The 20,812-nt window shown below is 46.7% G+C and overlaps 1 protein-coding gene across 7 annotated transcripts in view; it reads right to left on the bottom strand.

The window, feature by feature from the left end:
• The window catches only part of DTD1 (D-aminoacyl-tRNA deacylase 1), a 280,245-nt gene that overhangs the window by 140,635 nt on the left and 118,798 nt on the right, over positions 1-20,812 (bottom strand). Inside the window, exons 6-8 of one of the 7 annotated variants that reach the window (XR_009596062.1) lie at positions 11,608-11,739; positions 8,286-10,972; positions 1,264-8,082 (exon numbers count right to left, since the gene is read on the bottom strand). The gene's annotated coding sequence lies outside the window, so the exon portion shown is untranslated. Of the gene's footprint in view, positions 1-1,263; positions 10,973-11,607; positions 11,740-20,812 lie in introns of those variants that run through there. The other 6 variants (XR_009596063.1, XR_009596064.1, XR_009596065.1 and 3 more) reach the window with 6 other exon arrangements.

Raw genomic sequence — 20,812 nt, 5'->3', positions numbered from 1 at the left:
AGTGGTGGTACCAAGAATTAATGCTCAGAGTCTGACCTTTCTACTGTCTTTCCTGATTCCAGCTCAGAGTTTGGGGATAGGGATGGGGAAGGAAGAGTTTTATTTTGTTTAAATCATTATTTTTGCTCATTGCATTAAAAAATATTTATTAGAATACCTATCTATTTATTTAGTTAGTCGTGTTGGGTCTTAGTTGCAGCATGTGGGATCTAGTTCCCTGACCAGGAATTGAACCCGGGCCCCCTGCACTGGGATCGCAGAGCCCCACCAGAGAAGAGCCGCTCATTGCATTCCGATCAAATTTGCAGCATTCTCTTTGTGGCAAAGTTCTAATCTTACAGGCAATTTTTCCTTTATCTTTAGAGAAAGCTGTTATGCGATGTTTAAGTTATGACAACATGAGGGAGTGTACATCCTAAGGTGCTCAGTTGTGTCCAACTCTTTGCCACCCCATGGACTGTAGCCCAATAGGCTCCTCTTGTCCATGGGATTCTCCAGGCAAGAATACTGGAATGGGTTGCCATCTCCATCTCCAGGGGATCTCCCTGACCCAGGGATTGAATCCGTGTCTCTTACATCTCCTGCATTGGCCGGAGGGTTCTTTATCACTGGCGCCACTAGGGAAGCCCGAAGTTACTACAAAATAACGAGCTCCAAAGCCAGGCTTCATGAAGAGAAAAGGTGATTTTTTCAATTCCTTCATCTCCCGCCCTCAGGAGTCTGGAGGCTCTAAGAGAAGACCCTGGAGATGGGGAAGAGAAAGCAGGACAGCCGCAGCAGAGAAAGGCGTGTTTCGAGTTCAGGTGCTTTGAGTTGAAGGAGTGGAGGCTATATGTGTATACACTTCAGAGAAAGCCAAAGATAGCAGAACCTCAACCTCGCCTCCCTCACAGACTGTGGAAGGAGCCGGCCCCATGCTTACCCTCGGCCGCAACAGGAGTGGGCATGGCCAAATCTACCCAGAGTTCAAGGTGGCTAAGTGCCAGGCAGCAGAAGGGAGCACTAGAGTTAAAATCTCCCAAGAGAACCTGGGCTCCCATATGGCCAGTGGTGACACACTCAGGAAACAAAACTACAGGCTGCCCAGTTACATCTGAATTTCAGATAAACAGTGAAGAATTTTTAGCGTAACTATGAAATATACAAATTTTTCTAAAAGATAAGAACATTTAATAAACATAAGCACACTACCATGACCTTGCCAAAAAACTATTAATAACAATGATTTTATAATAGCAAATATCCACTGTTCTCGATTTCCAATCATTTCAAAAGTTTAAATATTTATTGACAAAAAAACCCCACAAATTCCAAATACATTCTACACATTATGATTGGATATATCTAGGTAGTCTCTTTTAGTGCACAGGTTTCTCCTCCCTTTCTTTCCTTCCTTGTGATTTAGAAATGAACTCAGTTGTTTGTCTAGTAGCATTTCCCACTGCTGAATTTTGCTAAACAAATCTTTATGGTGAAATTTAACATTCACAGGATTCTGAAATTTGGCTGTAGGCTGCACTATAACATTTTTGAGATATGAAATATTTGGGACATGCTCATACTAAAAAAAGTATTATTCATTGTTTATCTGGAACTTGAATTTGACCAGCATCCTGCATTTTATCCAGCAACTCCACACATGGCAGGGATGGAGCCCAGAGTTCCCTGCAGCCTCTCCAGGTGGTGATGGGGAGCATGTCAGAGGGTGAGGAAGACAGGTGATGAGCTCTTCCTTGTGGGTGAGACTTACTGGATGGGCACGTGGCTTGAGAACACAGGGAGACCTCAGGGAAAGGGGACATAGGAAGGACAGCAGTGGGGCCTGGTTAGTCAGAAAGAGCCCAGGTGCTGCCCAAGCTGAGAGAGACAGATGCAGACCCAAGCTCGGGGCCAATGGGAATGGAAACCTCGGGCACTGGCCTCATGGCACGGGAGAGGCATCATTACGAGGATGAAGGCAACGTCATGGAGGATCCAGACGTCAACAGGGAAAACCCTCTGTGCGTCCTCATCATCGCAAGGTCACACAAGACACTCTTTCGTCTACACTCTCAGCTGCACCTTAGGGAGGAAGGAGGCAGGGATGGAGGAAAGTCTAGGCATCTTACCCAAAAGAGACTGGCATCCAGCTAAAGAAACTGCTTAACGTACTCATTTGTATCAAGCCTTTTAGAGTGGACAAAACTCAGGCACACAATTGGATATAAAAGACCGGGCATAGGGAAATAAAGTGGAATGTACTAATATTTTGTCCACACTTCCAAATATGTAGTAATTTTATGATACACTCATTTTTACATAACACTGTTTTATCTTCATGATTGCATTTTGGAGTGCTTTACATGGTATTAATCATTTAACTGCCCCATGTTACAGCTATTTTCTGGTCATTACATTGTTGTAATTCAATGGTTTTGTGCTAACACCTCCACTGCAATTTTAATTTTCATGTCGTCTATCAAGATCTATCAGTTATTCCTTACCCATTTTGTCTTGCTTAAGAAAATTTTCCTATCTCAAGATAATTAACAAATGTTCCTATATTTTCTCCTATATTTTTGCTTTTATACTTACTTGTACATTTGGCTTCTAATTTATTGTATATAATACATATGATATTTTTCATGATTTATCAATATTTTATAGCCGATAATTCAAGAACCCTATAATACACTTCATCATATACTTTTTGAAAATCCTGTATGTATTTATAGATTAATTTAGTGAGAATAGAAAAATAGTATAAAAACGGTAGGGTTCTTCACTTACTCAAATCTCTACTGATGACATTTATTGACAATTTGTAATTTTTTCAGGTAGATCTTGAATGCTGTTATATTTATTACTAGATATTTTTTTAGTTTTATGGCTATGGAATCTTATTTAGTATTACATTTTCTAATTTATTGTTCCTAATGTTAAAGACATCTTTTGATTTTTTATGTTGCTCTGATACCAGACCACTTCATGGACATCTGTTGTTTAGTTGCTAAGTTGTATCACCAGGCTCCTCTATCCATGGGATTTCCCAGGGAAAAATACTGGAGCAGGTTGTCAATTCCTTCTCCAGGGGATGTTCCTGACCCAGGGAGGGAACCCACATCTTCTGCTTGGCATGCAGTTTCCTTGTCACTGAGCCATCAGGGAAGCCCAGTATAGAAATCTACCTACTTCTAATAATTTGTCACTTGGTTTTCTTTGATTTTTCTGGGTAACCATATCATCTCATTTTTCCCTCTCTTAGTGCATTGATGTCTAGTACAATGTTTAACAGTAGTACCAGTCTTGCCACGTCTGTCTTGTCTCCAGCTTTGATGGGGACGCTACAGGTGTCCGGTAAATATCAAGATGCTATGTCAGTTATGTCAGCAGCTCATCAGCCCATCATATCAGCAGCTACCTGGTACCCCACCCTCTTTCCTGAGCCCACACTCTGCTCCCACCTGCCTGCCGTGCTTGGCTGCTTGGCAGTATGCTATCAATCACCTTGACGGGTGACCCCAAGAATCCCTCTCTCCAGCCTCCTCAGCCTCAAGCTTGGAGCTCTCCTGGAGCCCTCCTGCAGCACCCCTGAGCTGCCCCTACCATGTAAAGAATCTCACCTGCATGGGGTTTGGTTACTGAACTCCACTATCAATCAGATTTCATTTCCCTTCTGACTTTCACACATTCCTCATAATTTCAGGTCCATGATAGGTAATACTTGCAATTGTACAGATGTGCAATGGATGTGTTTTATGTCTTTTCTGTAATTTCTAGAGACCTCGTGCTAAAGGGGTCCCAGTTTACAGATATACTCATTCTGGTACTTTTATCCAGTCCTCTTTCCCCTCTTCTCCTGAGACAGGCTGGGAGCTGGGGCCCAAGACCCTTCGCTGCTGTGCTTGCAGGACGAACATCTCCTCGAGCAACAAAATACGAGGAAACTGTGGGGACTAAAGATAACTGCACGCAAATTGTAGTTGCACTGCAAGGAGATCCCCCCAGTCCGTCCTAAAGGAAATCAGTCCTGAATATTTATGGGAAGGACTGATGCTGAAGCTGAAGTTTCAATACTTTGGCCACCTAACGCGACGAGCTGACTCATTAGAAAAGACCTGCCTACACTGTTGGTGGGAATGCAAACCAGTACAGCCACTATGGAGAACAGTGTGGAGATTCCTTAAAAAAGTGCAAATAGAACTGCCTTATGACCCAGCAATCCCACTGCTGGGCATACACACCGAGGAAACCAGAATTGAAAGAGACATGTACCCCAATGTTTATCGCAGCACTGTTTATAATAGCCAGGACATGGAAACAATCTAGATGTCCATCAGCAGATGAATGGATAAGAAAGCTGTGGTACATATACACAATGGAGTATTACTCAGCCATTAAAAAGAATACATCTGAATCAGTTCTGATGAGATGGATGAAACTGGAGCCGATTATACAGAGTGAAGTAAGCCAGAAAGAAAAACACCAATACAGTATATACTAACACATATATATGGAATTTAGAAAGATGGCAATGATGACCCTGTATGCAAGACAGCAAAAAAGACACAGATGTGTATAGCAGACTTTTGGACTCAGAGGGAGAGGGAGAGGGTGGGATGATTTGGGAGAATGGCATTGAAACATGTATACTATCATGTAAGAATCGAACCGCCAGTCTATGTCCGATGCAGGATACAGCATGCTTGGGGCTAGTGCACGGGGATGACCCAGAGAGATATTATGGGAAGGGAGGTGGGAGGGGGGTTCATGTTTGGGAACGCATGTACACCCGTGGCGGATTCATGTCAATGCATGGCAAAACCAATACAGTATTGTAAAGTAAAATAAAGTAAAAATAAAAATTAAAAAAAAAAAGACCCTGATGCTGGGAAAGATTGAAAGCAGGAGGAGAAGGGGACGACAGAGGATGAGATGGTTGGATGGCAACGCTGACTCAACGGACATGAGTTTGAACAAGTTCCAGGAGATGGTAAAGGACAAGGAAGCCCAGAGTGCTGCAGTTCACGGGGTTGCAAAGAGTCGAACATGACTGAGCAACTGAACAACAACAACAATATTGCAGTTGAGGCAAATTAAGAACAACAAAATACAAAAAGACCCAAAAAAACCCAGTTGCCACTTCTGAAGAGTCTGGAGGAAACGCAAGGTATTGTGCATGACCCTTGAACACAACACCACTAAGGGGGTGGGCAAACCACCAAAGCCACCCGTCTGGCCCAACCCCTGGATAAACCCTACCTTCACTCTATGGAAGGAACCAACTTGCCGCCCTGGCTCAGGGAGCGAGCAAGGGAAACTGTTACCCTGTTCTCGCTTCCTTCTGCTGCAGCAGGAGCCCAGTAAATCTTTGCTGAATTTTTTGTCTGGCCTCTTATCAGTTTCCATTGGTTAAGAAAGAATCCTTGGTAATACTCCCACAAAAGTCATTTTCACCCTTCATCAAAGACTTGTGCCACTTCTCAGCATGTTATCAAGAACTTCTGGTACTGGATACATTTTCTGACTCTACTGGAGTCTCTGGAATGAAAAAGGCTGCCCAAGCCCCCCTGATCCATTATGAAAGCTATTTAGAGACGGGCTGGATATTTACATCACTGCTGTAAGTTCTGTCCTCAAAGTTACCTTCTCAATCAACATTGGTCCAGAAAGAATGTAAAAAGAGATAAGATTTCATGCTGGTGGCTGAGGTTATAAAAGTATATTTTAGAAGCTCAGAGAAGTTGAGACTTGAGCTCAACTAGGACCTCACAGAGAAGTTTTAAATATTATTGGAATATTACTCAGCCATTAAAAAGAATGAAATCATGCCATTTGCAGCAACACAATTGGACCTGCTGCTGCTAAGTCACGTCAGTTGTGTCCGACTCTGTGTGACCCCATAGACAGCAGCCCACCAGGCTCCCATCCCTGGGATTCTCCAGGCAAGCATACTGGAGTGGGTTGCCATTTCCTTCTCCAGTGCATGAAAGTGAAAAGTGAAAGCGAAGTTGCTCAGTCATGTCCAGCTCTTTGCGACCCCATGGACTGCAGCCTACCAGGCTCCTCTGTCCATGGGATTTCCCAGGCAAGAGTACAGGAGAGGGGTGCCATAGATTGTCATATTGAGTAAAGTAAGCAAGAGAAGGAGAAATAGCCTATGGCATTCCTTATATGGTAAATCTAAAAAGAAATTATACAAATGAACTTATTTACAAAACAGAAATAGACTCACAATGAACTTAGGGGGGTGGGGAAGGGATAGTTAGGGAGTTTGTGATGGACAGGTACACAGGGCTATATTTAAAATGGAGAACCAACAAGCACCTATGGTACAGCATAGGAAAGTCTGCTCAGTGGTATGTGGCAGCCTGGCTGGGAGGGAAGTTTAGGAGACAGTGTATACATGTATACATTTGGGTGAGTCCTTTTGCTGTCCACCTGAAACTATCACAACATTGTTAGTCTAACTGGCTATACTCCAATATAAAATTTAAAAAATTTTTTTAATCACTGGGATAAAAAACTGTCCAAGAAAAATGTCCTTGTAAGGTCTTTTGGCAATCAACTGTGCTACACAAGGGACAATTTACTTCTGGTTATTTAGAATCACTTTTGATCTTAAAAATTCATAATTATATATTGCCTGACTTTTTTGATGCACATCTGCTGTTTTCTAGGTCCATCTGCTGGCTTGGTCTGAGTTGTCTACTCGGGGATCAGTTAGCAGGAACGATTCCATCCCGTTGACTCTTCTCTCTAAGGAGCTGTGAAAGAGTCAGGCTCAGAAAGAGAAACTAAGAAAAAACAAGGGAGCTAACACATTACTTTTACTCACATGCACCAAAAAGTGTCAGTATTGTGCGCAGACAAATGGATTTGTAAGAATGGAGAATCCTCCCTAATTTGCTTTGATTGGAATCATCCCATGGCTGGCTTTAAATTTTCAAACTTGACAGTGGAAACAGTTCAGAAGCCACGTGGCTATGGAGACTGCTGTGTTCAGGGAGGGGGATGTTAGCTTTTTGAAGACTATGTCATGACTAGAAAAAGACTTTCAAACCCCTGGCACAGTGAGCCTGAAATTGATCTCCAACACAGTAAGGAAAAGAGGATAAATTCCAACAGATATGACCAAGGTTTTGCTGCCACCTACATTCCATCCCTAGATCAGGCCTGACCTCCAAACGTCACACGGCAGCCAGCACCCTCTTCAACCCACATAGCTGCTCAAAGTGAAGGTAATGGCCGGGAGCAGGCAAGAAACTTGGGGGACATCCCATAGCAAGCCACCTGGACACCTGGCGTACCTGGTAACTCAGCCGCACCTAGACAAGTGATCCAGAGTGGACTCAACTTCAAGAGCAGGCTCCCCATGTGCCTGATGTGAGCGGAAAAGGTAGACCTGCAGGATATTAGGGTGTCTGGTTTTGATTCATTCACTTCAGCTGGGATCCCCTAGAAACTGAGCCTGAAGTGAAAATTTGAGTGTAAATAGTTTATTTGGAAGCTGGTCCCACTACAGGAAGGGGGAGAGCAGGCCAGGAAGGGAAGCACCCAATAAAAAAAGCTGAGATGAATCAGGACACCCCGTGGGGCAACTAATGGTCCATCACATCGAGCAGTCAGGGAGACACAGTGCAACAGGGCACAGAGCTGTCCAGTCTTTGGGACAAGGGAGAGGACGTGAGGTGTGTATCCATCACACGCCATCATCAGGGGACACGAACTTCCACCTGCCCACCCTAACCAAGCACACCAGAGAGCGCCCTCTGGTGGAGAGCTGCCGGTACTTGCAGCAGGCAGGCCCCAGCACACCCAGAACAGTGACCAGGAGGGCAGACGCAGAGGGCTCTGACCCCTCCTGCAACACCGCGAGATGTGCAAGGTTCGACAGCTGAGTTTCCCAAGTCCTCTGCGTAACACGTCTACTCTTGTCTCTCCCGTGGGCGGATGCAGCCCAGCACCATTTTTCAGACACCATAGTGGCCTGGCTCAGGCCATTCACGGGCTCTTCTGCAGCCTCCCAGGTCACGGCTGTGGTCACTGGGGCCTCCTGGGTCATGCCTGTGGTCACTGGGGTTTCTGCAAATGAACTGGAGTCTGTAAAGGAGGAAAACATTTTCCTCAACTCTCACAGGGTCCCTGGCTGGGTCCAAAAGTTAAACTGACAAAGACAAGTTAACAGGAGGAAAGCAGGCACATTTAAACACATTTTTTGAATGTTCGCATGTACATGGGAGCTTTCACAAAAGAATGAAGACCTGAAGAAGTGACCAGAGCAGCAGAGCAGGCAGCTTTCACACCTTGTAGAAGAAGAATCAACACATCAGTGAAGAATCGGCCACACCAAGAGGTTTGGGCTGGGGCAGCATGCGGTGAAGAAGTAAGTGGGAAGATGAGTGAGCTCAACGGGGTTTGTTCGCACTGATTTCTTGACTCCCAGTTTCCCTTTTCTGGTGCTAAAAATGTCTGCCTTCCTCCTGGCAGAGTGTGGGCATCTCTCACACGGGAGTTTTCTGACCTATTTCAGGGAAGAAGGGAAGGGGGGTGGGGTGAAAGGTCAGAGGACACTGCCTGCTTCTGGCGTTTCTCTGATTCCTCCAGCTTGGGAGGGCCCATATGTCAGGGTGCAGTCTTTTGGGGGAGCGTGTCCTGAACCCCATCACATCAAATAGTAAAGTCAGCCTCCCAGAAGAAAACCGTGCCCTGCAGACCCAGGGGGAGAGGTCATTTCAGACTCTCCACCCCAGCTTTCATTGTTACATCACTTACAGAGGGTTCTACCCCTCAGGAGAGTACCAGGGTTTCTCATCCGGCTGGGGCATCCGGCCTCGCCGTGGCTCTGGCCCTGCTGTCAGCTCCCAGTGCGCTGAACGTTACAGAGCCCGGTGTCCTATGCGTCACTCTTGATTCTGAACCTTGTCATGGCTTCCCATTCCCTGAAGAGTAAGGTCCAGCCCCAGAGCCACCACAATCCACACCCAACCTGGCTTCCCAGGCAAGGAGCCAGTCAAGCAAGCTGCTGAAACGTGGACAGACTAGGTCCCCTTCAACACGCACTCCTTGGAATACCCTCCATCTCTCTGCCCAACAAAAATCTCTCATTTAAGGGACAAGGCAAAACTCACCTCCTCCAGGAAGCCTTCCCAGATCATCCCAGCCCACAGGGAGTCCCAGAGATAGGTCTCATCTGCACCACCCATGTGAATTTGGAATATGTTTTTGTGCTGCAGCTTATCACTATTTTATGTACGTTTTCATGGCCGACTGGGATGATGAAGTCCTGGAGGGGGTGAGCAGTGTCTCACACTTTCTTCTGCTTCTCTGAGTTCCTAGCAAGAGCCAGTGGGCACCTGCATTTCTGTTGACGCTGCTGGTGGAAGAACAGACTCCACCAGCCTTCTGTCTGACCTGGGCTCCTAGGACAGAGCAGGAAGTCCATCACTGCTTGCTTGAGGAATGAATTAGTTTGTCAGTCAACCTCTGTCCTTGGCATTGATGGAATCTGAAATAAAAGCATTACTTGGTCCTCATCCAATCAGTTCAGAGTCTTATTCACATTTTGTGTTTTTATTTGGACCTCTCCACGCACTCTAAATGTCACTATGACCGCAAAGGTACCTTGCAAAAGAGAATTCTGTGACTTTGTTTTTATTTTTCCCTCAATGGAACATAACCTTTGAAGGGAGAAAGCCAATTTAGGTGGCTTTTTAAAATTTCCTCCTTTGGAACTAAAAGCATGGAAATTCGGTACATGCAGGACCTGGCATTCATTGTTGCCATGGCACCCTGTCCTTTGAGGGGTTGGAGGATCTTCCCACAGTGCAGCTCTCTACCGACTCATGGGGACTGGGAAGATGGAGCACAGAGCCAGACCCTGTGCTGCTCATCTCTTTCTGACTGAACCTAGCCATGGGCTCAGCAAACACGAGCAAGTTGGTCCCAGATGATGGCTTGTGGCCCATTTTACATCACAAACCGAGGAAAGCGACTCTGGGAAAGCAGCTCTGTGCATAACAACACGGTGGAAAATGACAGAAGTGGACTCCAGCATCAGTGGCACAGGTGGCCCGGCATCAGGGTCCAGGGAGCCCTGAGCAACGGCGGCAGGGCTGGAGCCCTGGGGACCCAGGCAGGATTCCTTCTCACTCTTAGCCCTGCGTCTCTTTCTCTGTGTGTGCAGCTCATCTTCTCTGTGAGCCATCGGACCGCCCCATCCCCCACCACCCTCAGAGACAGACGCTCACACAGTCTGGGCTCGGCATCCCTGCCCCAAACTCACACACCCCAATCAGATCCACCAGCCCTGAGAGGTGGGGTCATAGTGGACACCTCTGGGGTGTGGGAGGGAGTCTAAAGAATTCACTGTGCCCTGGAAACACACCCTCAACACGAGTCAACAACACACCCCCTGCAGAGGAATGAATACCCAAGGGGCGGCTTCATGGCCAGGAACAGCAGGATGCAGGAAAACATGGTCCCCACCCATGAAAGCTGGCAGAAGAGCCTCACGACCCAGGCCCGGTTATGAAAGACCTAGAGCCCATCTAAGTTGTTTGCTCCTCATTGGGACACTGGAGGAGGTGGGATCTTCTCTGAGAGCAGAGTGTTGTTTTTGTGACAAATGTGTTTTCCACCAGCCTTTGAGCACTGCTCCAAGGGAGAAAGAGCCTGTGGGAGAAGCAGGTAGGAATGGCAAAAGGTGGGCGAGTCGTCGCCAGGTGAACCCTCCTCACCCAGCGGCTGCAGGAGAGCTTTGTGCTCTGTCCCTGACACACCCCAGGCCAGGGGAGCAGCTGGGAGCCTTGTCAGGTGAGCCCAGTCCCAGAAAGAGGTTCTCTTGGCATAAACCTCCGGTTACCTGCTGCTGCTCAGCGAAACAGTGACTTAAAGCCACCAGTCAAGGGCATTCTCTGGTCGTCCGGTGGTTAGCGGTGGTTGAAAGGGTTGCAGGTTTGATCCATGGTTGCAGAACTATGATCCCACATGCCTTGGGGCCAAAAAAACCAAAATGTAAAACAGAAGCCATGTTGTAACAAATTCAATAAAAATTTTTAAATGGTCAACATTACACACACACACACACACACACACACACAACACACACACATATATATGTGAAAGCGAAAGTCATGCAGTCATGTCCGACTCTTTGCGATCCCATGGACTATACAGTCCATGGAATTCTCCAGGCCAGAATACTGGAGTGGGTAGCCTATCCCCTCTCCAGTGGATCTTCTCTACCCAGGGATGGAACCGGGGTCTCCTGCATTGCAGGCAGATTCTTTACCAGCCGAGCTACCAGGGAAGCCCATATATATATAAATCACCAGTCAACTGTGTTGCTCACAAACCTGCAGTCTGGACAGGGTGCCACAGGACAGCTTGTCTCTGCTCCATGCAGGGGTGGGGGTGGGGATGAGGCTCCCCCTGTTATACAACTCACTCCCACGGTTCCCAGGCAGGGCTCCTGCCAGCTGGAAGCTCAGCCAGGTGCAGTCAGTGGCCTTGGCTCCTCTCCCCCAGCCACCCCCAGGCCACTGGGCTTCCTCACAGCATGGCAACTCGGTTCCCAGAGCAGCACCCCAAGAGGTGGGGAGAAGTGTGCCCCCACCCCGGCCTCACCCAGGGACTCTGGTCGACCAGAAGTCTTGGACATACAGGCAGGCAGACAGACGGCAGCAGAGATGCTGAGTCACTTTCAGGCCAGGTGGGAAAAGTCCTGCATCTCTTCTGGGTCCTCATGGGACACTGGCCCTGGGGAAAGCAGGCAGGATTGGTGAGGGGTGGTGGCAGGGGACGGCTGTCATTTCAAACATCTACCGCCCTTAGACCACCAAGCTGAAAAGACTACCAATACAGCTCAGCTCCCAGCTAGCAGCTGGGTGAGAAAGCATTCTGGAAGCCCCCAGGTGGACCCAGAGGTGGGCTGAGGGGACATGACTGAGGCGCCAGCAGCCTCTGGTACCCGAGAGGAGGTTTTAGGAGCTGACATTGTCCAGTCACGAGAAGAGAAGACATAGAGGTGAGATCTAGAGTCAGGACTTTTAACTCGAGTTCTCGCTGAGCATCCTGACCTGGGCAAGTCACTGCATTTCTCCAAGCGTCAGTGTCAGCATCTGAAAAGTGTGGGTTAAAAATAACCCTTTCAGGGGGAAGCCTGAGGAATGGAGAGTGTTTTCCTGGTCTCAAAGCATATCCCCAAGAGACACATGAGGGAAATAGCCACTTTATAGTGAAGAAGCCTGGCAGTCAGCACCGTACCCGAGTGATCAAAGTCAACTTCTCGTAAAGAGACAGATCTACGTCGCTGCTCCCCAGCGTTGCACCCTGAGAAAACACACCCGCACGTCTGCAAGTTCCTGCCAAGAACGCACAACCTGAGTTTCATCTTGGGGGAAACATCACAGATACTCAGAATGGGAAACATCCTACAACATAATTGGCCTTCACGCTTCTGAAACGTCAAGGTGATGAAAAACAAGACTTCTGAAGTCTGTTACCAACTGCGAGAGGTTTAAAGGACTGACAACAGATTACAGTGTCTGAACCAGTATTTTTTTTTTCTACTACAAAGGACAGAAATGCAATGATGCCTATATACATTCTAGTATTTTATAAATGTATAATTTCCCAACGTTTATAATGAGGTAGTGATTCTATATTTTTGTTTTGGAGAAAGTGAAAGTGAAAGTCGCTCTGTTGTGTTGGACTCTTTGCAACCCCAAGGACTGTATAATACAGTCCAGGGAATTCTCTAGGCCAGAATACTGGAGTGGGTAGCCTTTCCCTTCTCCAGGGGATCTTCCCAACCCAGGGATCAAACCCAGGTCTCCTGCTGTTTTGGAGAAATATACTCTAAACTTTAGAGTCTAAAGAAAAATGGGGCAGAGGGATATCCTGTCTGTAACATGCTCAAATAGCAGGGAAAAATATTCTTACACCTTTTCTATAGATCTGAGGTTGCGTTAAAAGTTTCCAGTCAAAAGAAAAAACAGGAACCGCCTCACGGCATTGCTGTGGTTCATTTTATTTGACTTACTTATTTTTGGCTGCCTTGGGTCTTCGCTGCTGTGCAGGCTTTCTCTAGTTGCCGTGAGCAGGGGCTACTCTCTAGCTGTGGTGTGTGGGCTTCTCATTCCAGTGGCTTCTCTTGTTGTGGGGCCTGGAGTCAAAGCACGTGGGCTTCAGGAGTTGCAACGCAAGGGCACAGGAGTCGTAGTGCACAGACTGAGTTGCTCTGTGGCATGTGGAATCTTCCCAGACCAGGGATCAAACCAGTGTCCCCTATATTGACAGGCAGATTCTTAACTGCTGGACCACCAGGGAAGTCCCTTGCTGTTGTTTTTAAAGGGTGAAGCCATTGCAACACCTCCATCTCCAGAGCTCCCCTCCCCACCGAGACGGCTGCATCCTCTCCTGTCATCCCGCCCCAGGGCTCCAGGACCTTCTTGGCCCCCTCTTCCTGGCCACTCTGCCTCTGGGTCCTTCCCATGCTCCATCTCCACTGGCCAAAAAGATTCTTCTAAGAGGCAAATCTGACCCTAAAGGCACACTGTATGATGTCTAGTCTTTAAATTTGTTAAGGGGTGTTTTACGCCCCAGAGTCTGGTCTGTGCTGATGACTGTTCCACAAGAACTTGAGAAGAACACATGTTCTGCTGGTGCTGAATAAAATGGCGCACAGAGGGCACTATATCCAGTTCACTGGTGCTGCTATTGAGTTCTAACTATGCCCTGATTTTCTGCCTTACAGATCTGTCCGTTTCTGATGGAGAGTGCCTAACTCTCCATGCAACAGTGGATTCATCTCATGCTGCTTGCAGCTCTATCAGTTATTGCTTCGTGTAGTTTGATACTCTCTTTTTATACACGGCTTGTCTGGTGGCTCAGACAGTAAAGCATCTGCCTGCAATGCGGGAGACAGCTTCGATCCCTGCCTGGGTCGGGAAGATCCCCTGGAAAGGGCATGGCAACCCACTCCAGTACTCTTGCCTGGAAAATCCCATGGACAGAGGAGCCTGGTAGGTTACAGTCCCCGGGGTTGTAAAGAGTAGGACATGACTGAGCGACTTAACCCAACCCAAACATTAAACACTGCTGTGTCTCTTGGAGAACTGACTACTTCTTTATTATGGAAACTTCTTTATCCTTGATGATTTTCCATGCTCTGAAGTCTGTGTGTGCTGTGTGCTAAGTGGTTTCAGTCCTGGTCAACAATTTGCGATCCTTTGGACCAGAGCCCACCAGGCTCCTCTGCCCATGGGATTCTCCAGGCAAGAATACTGGAGTGGGTTGCCATGTCCTCCTCCAGAGGATCTTCCCAGCCCAGGGGTCAAACCCACGTCTCTTATGTCTCCTACATTGGCAGGTGGGTTCTTTACCACTAGAAGCTCTGAAGTCTACTCTGTCTGAAGTTAATGTAGCTACTCCCACTTTTCTTTGATCAATATTGGCATGATATATCTTTCTCCATTTTTTACTTTCAGTCTTTATACACCTTTATATTTAAAGTGGATTTCTTATAGGCAACATATAGTTGGGTCTTGTTTTTTGATCCACTGAAAATCTCGCCCTTTCAATTGGCATATCTAGATCTTTGCACTATAATTGGCTCACAAGAGAATTCAAGAAAACACCCACACTATTAATCCTGAAATGAATTTTCAAAGAGGTACAAAACTGGCCAATACCCACTGAGCAATAATTAATTACACCTTCATCAGACACAATTTATTTATATTTCTGTGGACAAGAATCATTTGAATTACTATAGTTTGGCTTAACTTATAGAGCTGCAAGATAGCTCTACAATAAAAGGCAGAGATAGCCAGGAAGGGTGGCCCTAGACAGGATATTCAGTAATCTTTCTCACCAATTCCAAAGCTTTCCCAATTTTCCCTGGCACAATTGAACAGATAACTGTTTCTATTTTTCTATGACTTGCTTTAATTTCTACTTTAAGTCCCAATTCAGCATAGATAGCAAAAACATTACCTTAGTCAATTTGGGGTCACTTCTTTCCCATGGATATCATATGTAAGTTTTGGGGGTTAAAGCAGTGCCATTACTGGGGAAGGGGCTATCTGGTCTTTGGCATCGTCTCTCCAACTTGCGGGACACTCAGGTAAACGTAGAACTGAGCATGTTGCCATGGAGATGTCCCTTATCCCCATCAGTTGCTCCTTTATATCTACAAGTTCTTGATGCTGTTTCAGGTGCCCTTTTTAGGTATACATAAAAGTTCATATCAATGTGTGGCAAAACCAATACAGTATTGTAAAGTAAAAAAAATTAAAAAATAAATAAATAATAAAGAGAAAAAAATGTGAATTATAAAAAAAAAAAGTTCACCCTCTGAAACTGTGTGTAGGAAAGTCCATTTGGGCCTCCAAAGCCTGTGTGCCCAAATGTTCGTGGGGCCATTTCTACCCTGGGGATTTTCTGGGCCTCTCCCTAGAAGCAGGCTCCAAGACCACCCTGTTCTCACAGTCCATACAGAGGCTCCATCACCTCCTAGGACATGACCCAAGAGGCAGGGCCAAGAACCCTCACCCTCTGTGATCCACTCCTCTCCCTCCCTCTTCTGAAAATCCGTGTCTAAGGGAAGAATGGAAGGCACTTCTCCTCCTATGAAGTGTTTTCCTAAATCTTTTATCCATGTTGGATGTCCTTCCCATCCCCCAAAGTATCTAAGCCCCCAAAACTCATGAGCCAATAAGAGAGATTTTTGTTTCGTATTTTCTGCTGCCCAAGTCCTTCTCAGAGTACAAAGGGCTGGCTCAGAAGAGAAGATAAATACACTGGGGAGAGACACTGGTTATTATTTCAAACATTTTATTCCAACTCCCCCTCCCCAGCACGTATGTCCCCAGTGCAGGGACTGTCAGGCACTTCTGATTTCCACAGCACTTGGCACGGGGCCTACACTCAGTATGAGCTCAGTATGGGCCAGTACACGTGGCATTTAGCACAGGGACATTTAATTAATGTCAGAGTCCCGAAAGGAAATTGATGGACATTATGGTTTCCAGTAACAGCTCTGACTTGTATAAAAGGGGGTTCAAATCTTAATCCTTCCATTTTCTAGTTTTGAGACTGTGGGCAAATAATATGCCCTTGCTAAATCTCAGCTTCCTTACTTTAAAATGAAGGAAAGAGTCCTGGGTTCACAATGTTATTATGAAAATTCAATAAGATGTTATATGTAATGTACTTAGCATGATACTTGGCATACAGTAGGTTCTCAATGAATGTTGGTTACTGTTACTGTTATCACCACTGTGAAAGTGAAAGTGTTAGTCGCTCAGTCATATCTGACTCTTTATGACCCCATGGACTCTGTAGCCCGACAGGCTCCTCTGTCCATGGGATTCTCCAGGCAAGAATCCTGATGGGTAGCCATCCCCTTCTCCAGTGACCTTCCCAATCCAGGGACTGAACCCAGGTCTCCAGCATTGCAGGTGGGTTTACCATTACTCAGACTCTAATTATGCTGCCCAGGACCTAAGATGCCTAGATCTTCTGTAAACCCAGGTCTCCCGCATTGCAGGTGGGTTTACCATTACTCAGACTCTAATTATGCTGCCCAGGACCTAAGATGCCTAGATCTTCTGTAACAGTGGGTTCCTATGGTGAAGCGGCGGCTGCTGCAGGGGAAAGAAACCTGGCCTGGCATCATCATATTACCTGTTCGCTCATCCAGGTAAGGTAGGCCTCTGGTGGGCTCCCAGAGGTAAGAAAGCCCACCCTCTACTGTGCTGTGACCACGATGAAGAAAAGTGTGCACCCCAGACTCATCACAGGGCACCAATGTAGGCAGCCTTGCCAGCTGTGTGGTCAGAGGTCCAGGCAGCAGCAAACTGCAAAGGGCACAGTCTCCAGAAACCAGGCCTGTGCACCTTGAAGCACTAGCCTGTGTCTAGAGAGAAGGTCCGTTCTTGAGACTCTAAAGTCAGGGCTCTGTCCAACGTGAAACAGAGGAACATAGGTAATGAGTCATTCAGCTCCAAATTGAGACACAAGTTGGGCTTAGATTTGAGATATTTCTTGCTAGTAAAACCCAACCACTGAGATAGGAGTGTAGAAGTAATCCTTTCCTAGATCAACTAGATAAGACAGAAAGCAGACACTAGGGCGATGATTGTTAAGCTTTAGTCTGTATTAGAATCACCTGGAAGGCTCCTTGAAACACACTTTTCTGGGTCCCAAGCCTGGAGTTTCAGATTCTATAGGTCCGGGCTGTATGGTTACCAGGTTTGTTAACAAAAATACATGACTTTAGATTTAAATTTGAGCTAAGTAATCATTTCTTTAGTACTTAATCCCAAATAGCACATGAGACATACTTAGACTAAAATAATCATTCTTGTTTATCTGAAGTTCTCATTTAATTTCATTATTATTCCAATGAGTCAACTCATTGGGAAAGACCCTAATGCTGGGAAAGACTGAAGGCAGAAGAAGAAGGGGGAAGCAGAGGATGAGATGGTTGAATGGCATCACTAACTTGGTGCACCTGAGTTTGTGCAAACTCTGGGAGGTGGTGAAGGACAGAGAAGCCCGGTGTGCTGCAGTCCATGGGGTCACAAAGAGTCAGATATGACTGAGTGACTGATCAATTGAACAACTCATTTAACTGGGGCATCCTAAAGGTTATCTGGCAACCCTACTGGGGTAGGGCCAGAACCTTGGTGTGTCTAACAAGTTCCCTGGTGATGGTGTTGCTATGGTCTGAGAACCACTCAGACACCCACTTTGGCAATTTCCAGTTCAACTCTGAGTACTACTGGATGGAGCTTCCTGCCCCAGAGGCAAGTACACGGGGATCACAGATACCTTCACACATCCAGGTATTTGCCTCCAGACTGGGAAGCTGGTGACAGAGGCCCAGGTAGAGTAAGTGCTTTCGGCAGCTCTTGACTGTCTTGGTTACTGAGAGGTGGGTTTCAGAGACTCACCGTTTAACCCAAAGGATTATAATAATTTCAACACCAGAGCTAATCCTCTATGGACAGGGCACTTGATCTTGGCTAAGTCTGTGCAGACTACCTTGAGAGGAAGAGACACAGGTTTCCCTGTGACAAGGAGCTGCTTCTCTGCATTTGGGAATCAATCCTCGCCTTGGTTTCCGGCAGCAGTGCCATTCAGAGTGCTGATTCCCCTGCCTTTGCTCAAGATCACAGGTGCTGAGAGATTCAGGGCAGCCCCTAGGTCCTTCTTTATTTGTGTTGACCAAGCACCTGTTTGCTTTCATCCTCACACCCAGGCCCTAGATGGCACGAGAGCTGCAGATTGCTGGGGTGGGGGGTGGTTCTTGTCATCTGCCTTCCAGGTAAGCAACCCTTGTTTCCCATTGATTCTATCTGTTTACATGCAGAGAGCATATATAAAGACAAAGAGGAAAATACTGAATAAAAAGAACACAAAAGAAAACATTTAGATGAAATGAGCAACTACTTACAGCTGTCACATGAGCTTGGGATGGTCCTGTCGCCCCTCCTTGTGTTTTAATCAGTGACAGTGGACACTGGCTCTTAAGTCCAACATCACTGGGTATCCCTGCCAGGGAGGCTAATTTACATCTCTCAGGTCTGGGTGTAGAGACGGAATCTAGAAAAATGGTACTGCCGAACCTATTTGCAGGGCAGGAACAGAGATGCAGACGCAGAGAACGGATGTGTGGGCACAGCGGGGTGGGGAGGAGGGATGAACTGGGAGATCAGCACTGACACATGTACACTATCAGGCTTCCCAGGTGGCGCTAGCGGTAAAGAACCCAGCTGCCAGTGCAGGAGACATAAGAGATGTGGGGTCAATCTCTGGGTAGGGAAGATCCCCTGGAGAAGGGCATGCCACCCACTCCAGTATTCTTGCCTGGACAAAGAGTCAAACACAACCGAAGCGATTTAGCATGCATGCACAGAAATATCATGTGTAAAACAGAGAGCTAGTGGGGAGCTGCTGTATAGCCCAGGGAGCTCAGTTCAGGGCCCTGTGATGGCCGAGGGGGTGGGACGGTGGGGGGTGGGGAGGGAAGGTCAAGAGGGTGGGGAAATATGTGTACGTATGGCTGATTCACTTCATTGTACGGCAGAAACCAACACAACACTAAAGCAATTATAATCCACTGATAAAAAGTTTTTATTAAAAAAATAAAACTCCCCTGGTGGTATAATGAATATAGCAAAATGTTGAAGTTGAACTGTCATCCTTCAAGGTCATGACAAACACTGACATCATGAATCCTGCATCCCTGCTCTGGGGGAAAATACATGCTTAGGTTCCCACGAGCCTCTGGTCCCAACAATGCCACCAGCCAATCAACACATAACCTGGGGCTGTGTGTTTCTATCTCAGGACACCTTATCCAACACATACACTTGACTCATTAGCCTTGAACTCACAGCCCACAGCGTGATCACTCACACCCCAAAGAAGCTCATCTGATACACGTGTTTTCTCCACAAGACACAGCACAGCCTCCTGAGCTTAGGAAGACAGACAGCACTTCAGCCCAAGGCACTGAAATGACCAGCAAAACCCGCGAGGCGTGGCACTGAACACACAGTGAGAAGGGCAGTGTTTACAGTCTAAGAGCTGAAACAAGCAGGCAGGGCGTGGCCTCGTCCGCCCTCAGCCAGGAGGGGCTGCTCAACACATGCCCTCGAATGGCCACAAATGTGGGTGAGTACTGACTTCTGGGACCACAAACCTATTGTAGCAAATAGGCAAATTCAAGGTACAGAATCCTTGGATAATTAGGACAGACTGGACATCTATCGTCAGCCCCAGAGATTGGAGAGTACAGGTCCCCCAAAAGGTCAGTGAGGAATGCCCACCACAGCATCCTCAAACAGCACAAACACAAGGAGACATGAGGAGTTGAGGAAGAAACTGTAGTCGTAGGACCTCAATTTGGGCACAATGCCACTAGACTGTGAATGGTTGGTTTTCCAGTTGCTAAGTGGGTTTTACCAACCCGCTTAGAGAGAGACTTTATTTTCTTGGGCTCCAAAATCACTGCAGATGGTGACTTCAGCCATGAAATTAAAAGATGCTTGCTCCTTAGAAGAAAAGCTATGACCAACCTAGACAGCATATTAAAAAGCAGAGACATTACTTGGCCAACAAAGGTCCGTCTAAGCTATGGCTTTTCCAGTGGTCATGTATGGATATGAGAGTTGGACTATAAAGAAAGCTGAGCACCGAAGAATTGATGCTTTTGAACTGTGGTGTTGGAGAAGACTCTTGAGAGTCCCTTGATCTGCAAGGAGATCTGACCAGTCCATCCTAAAGGAAATCAGTCCTGAATATTCATTGGCAGGACTGATGCTAAAGCTTAAACTCTAATACTTTGGCCACCTGATGCAAAGAACTGACTCATCTGAAAAGACCCTGATGCTGGGAAAGATTGAGGGTAGGAGGAGAAGGGGACAGAGGATGAGATGGTTGGATGGTATCACCAACTCGATGGACTTGAGTTTGAGCAAGCTCCAGGAGATGGTGAAGGACAGGGAGGCCTGGTGTGCTGCGGTCCATGGGGTCGCAAAGAGTTGGACAAGACTGAGCGACTGAACTGAACTGAACTGAAGTGGGTTTTACATCCCCCCTCATAAGATCATTATGGGAGGGATTGAATGAAATGTGAAATTACTTCATGTGGCAGAGCTACACTCATAGGATTCTAAAGTCGAGCCATTAGGTCAAAATACGGGGGGTCATAACTGGCTAAGGCTGATGTGCTACTGTTTGCAAAGCCCTTCAAGACTAGTCTTGCTTGTCCACCATGCTGGCTGGTGCCTGCTACCCAGATAGTCCAATGACAGCC

Source organism: Ovis aries, chromosome 13 (genome assembly GCF_016772045.2).
Source record: "Ovis aries strain OAR_USU_Benz2616 breed Rambouillet chromosome 13, ARS-UI_Ramb_v3.0, whole genome shotgun sequence".
Taxonomy (NCBI): Eukaryota; Metazoa; Chordata; class Mammalia; order Artiodactyla; family Bovidae; genus Ovis; species Ovis aries.
Note: the sequence above shows the minus strand (reverse complement) of the source record. Positions and strands in the feature narration are given on the sequence as shown.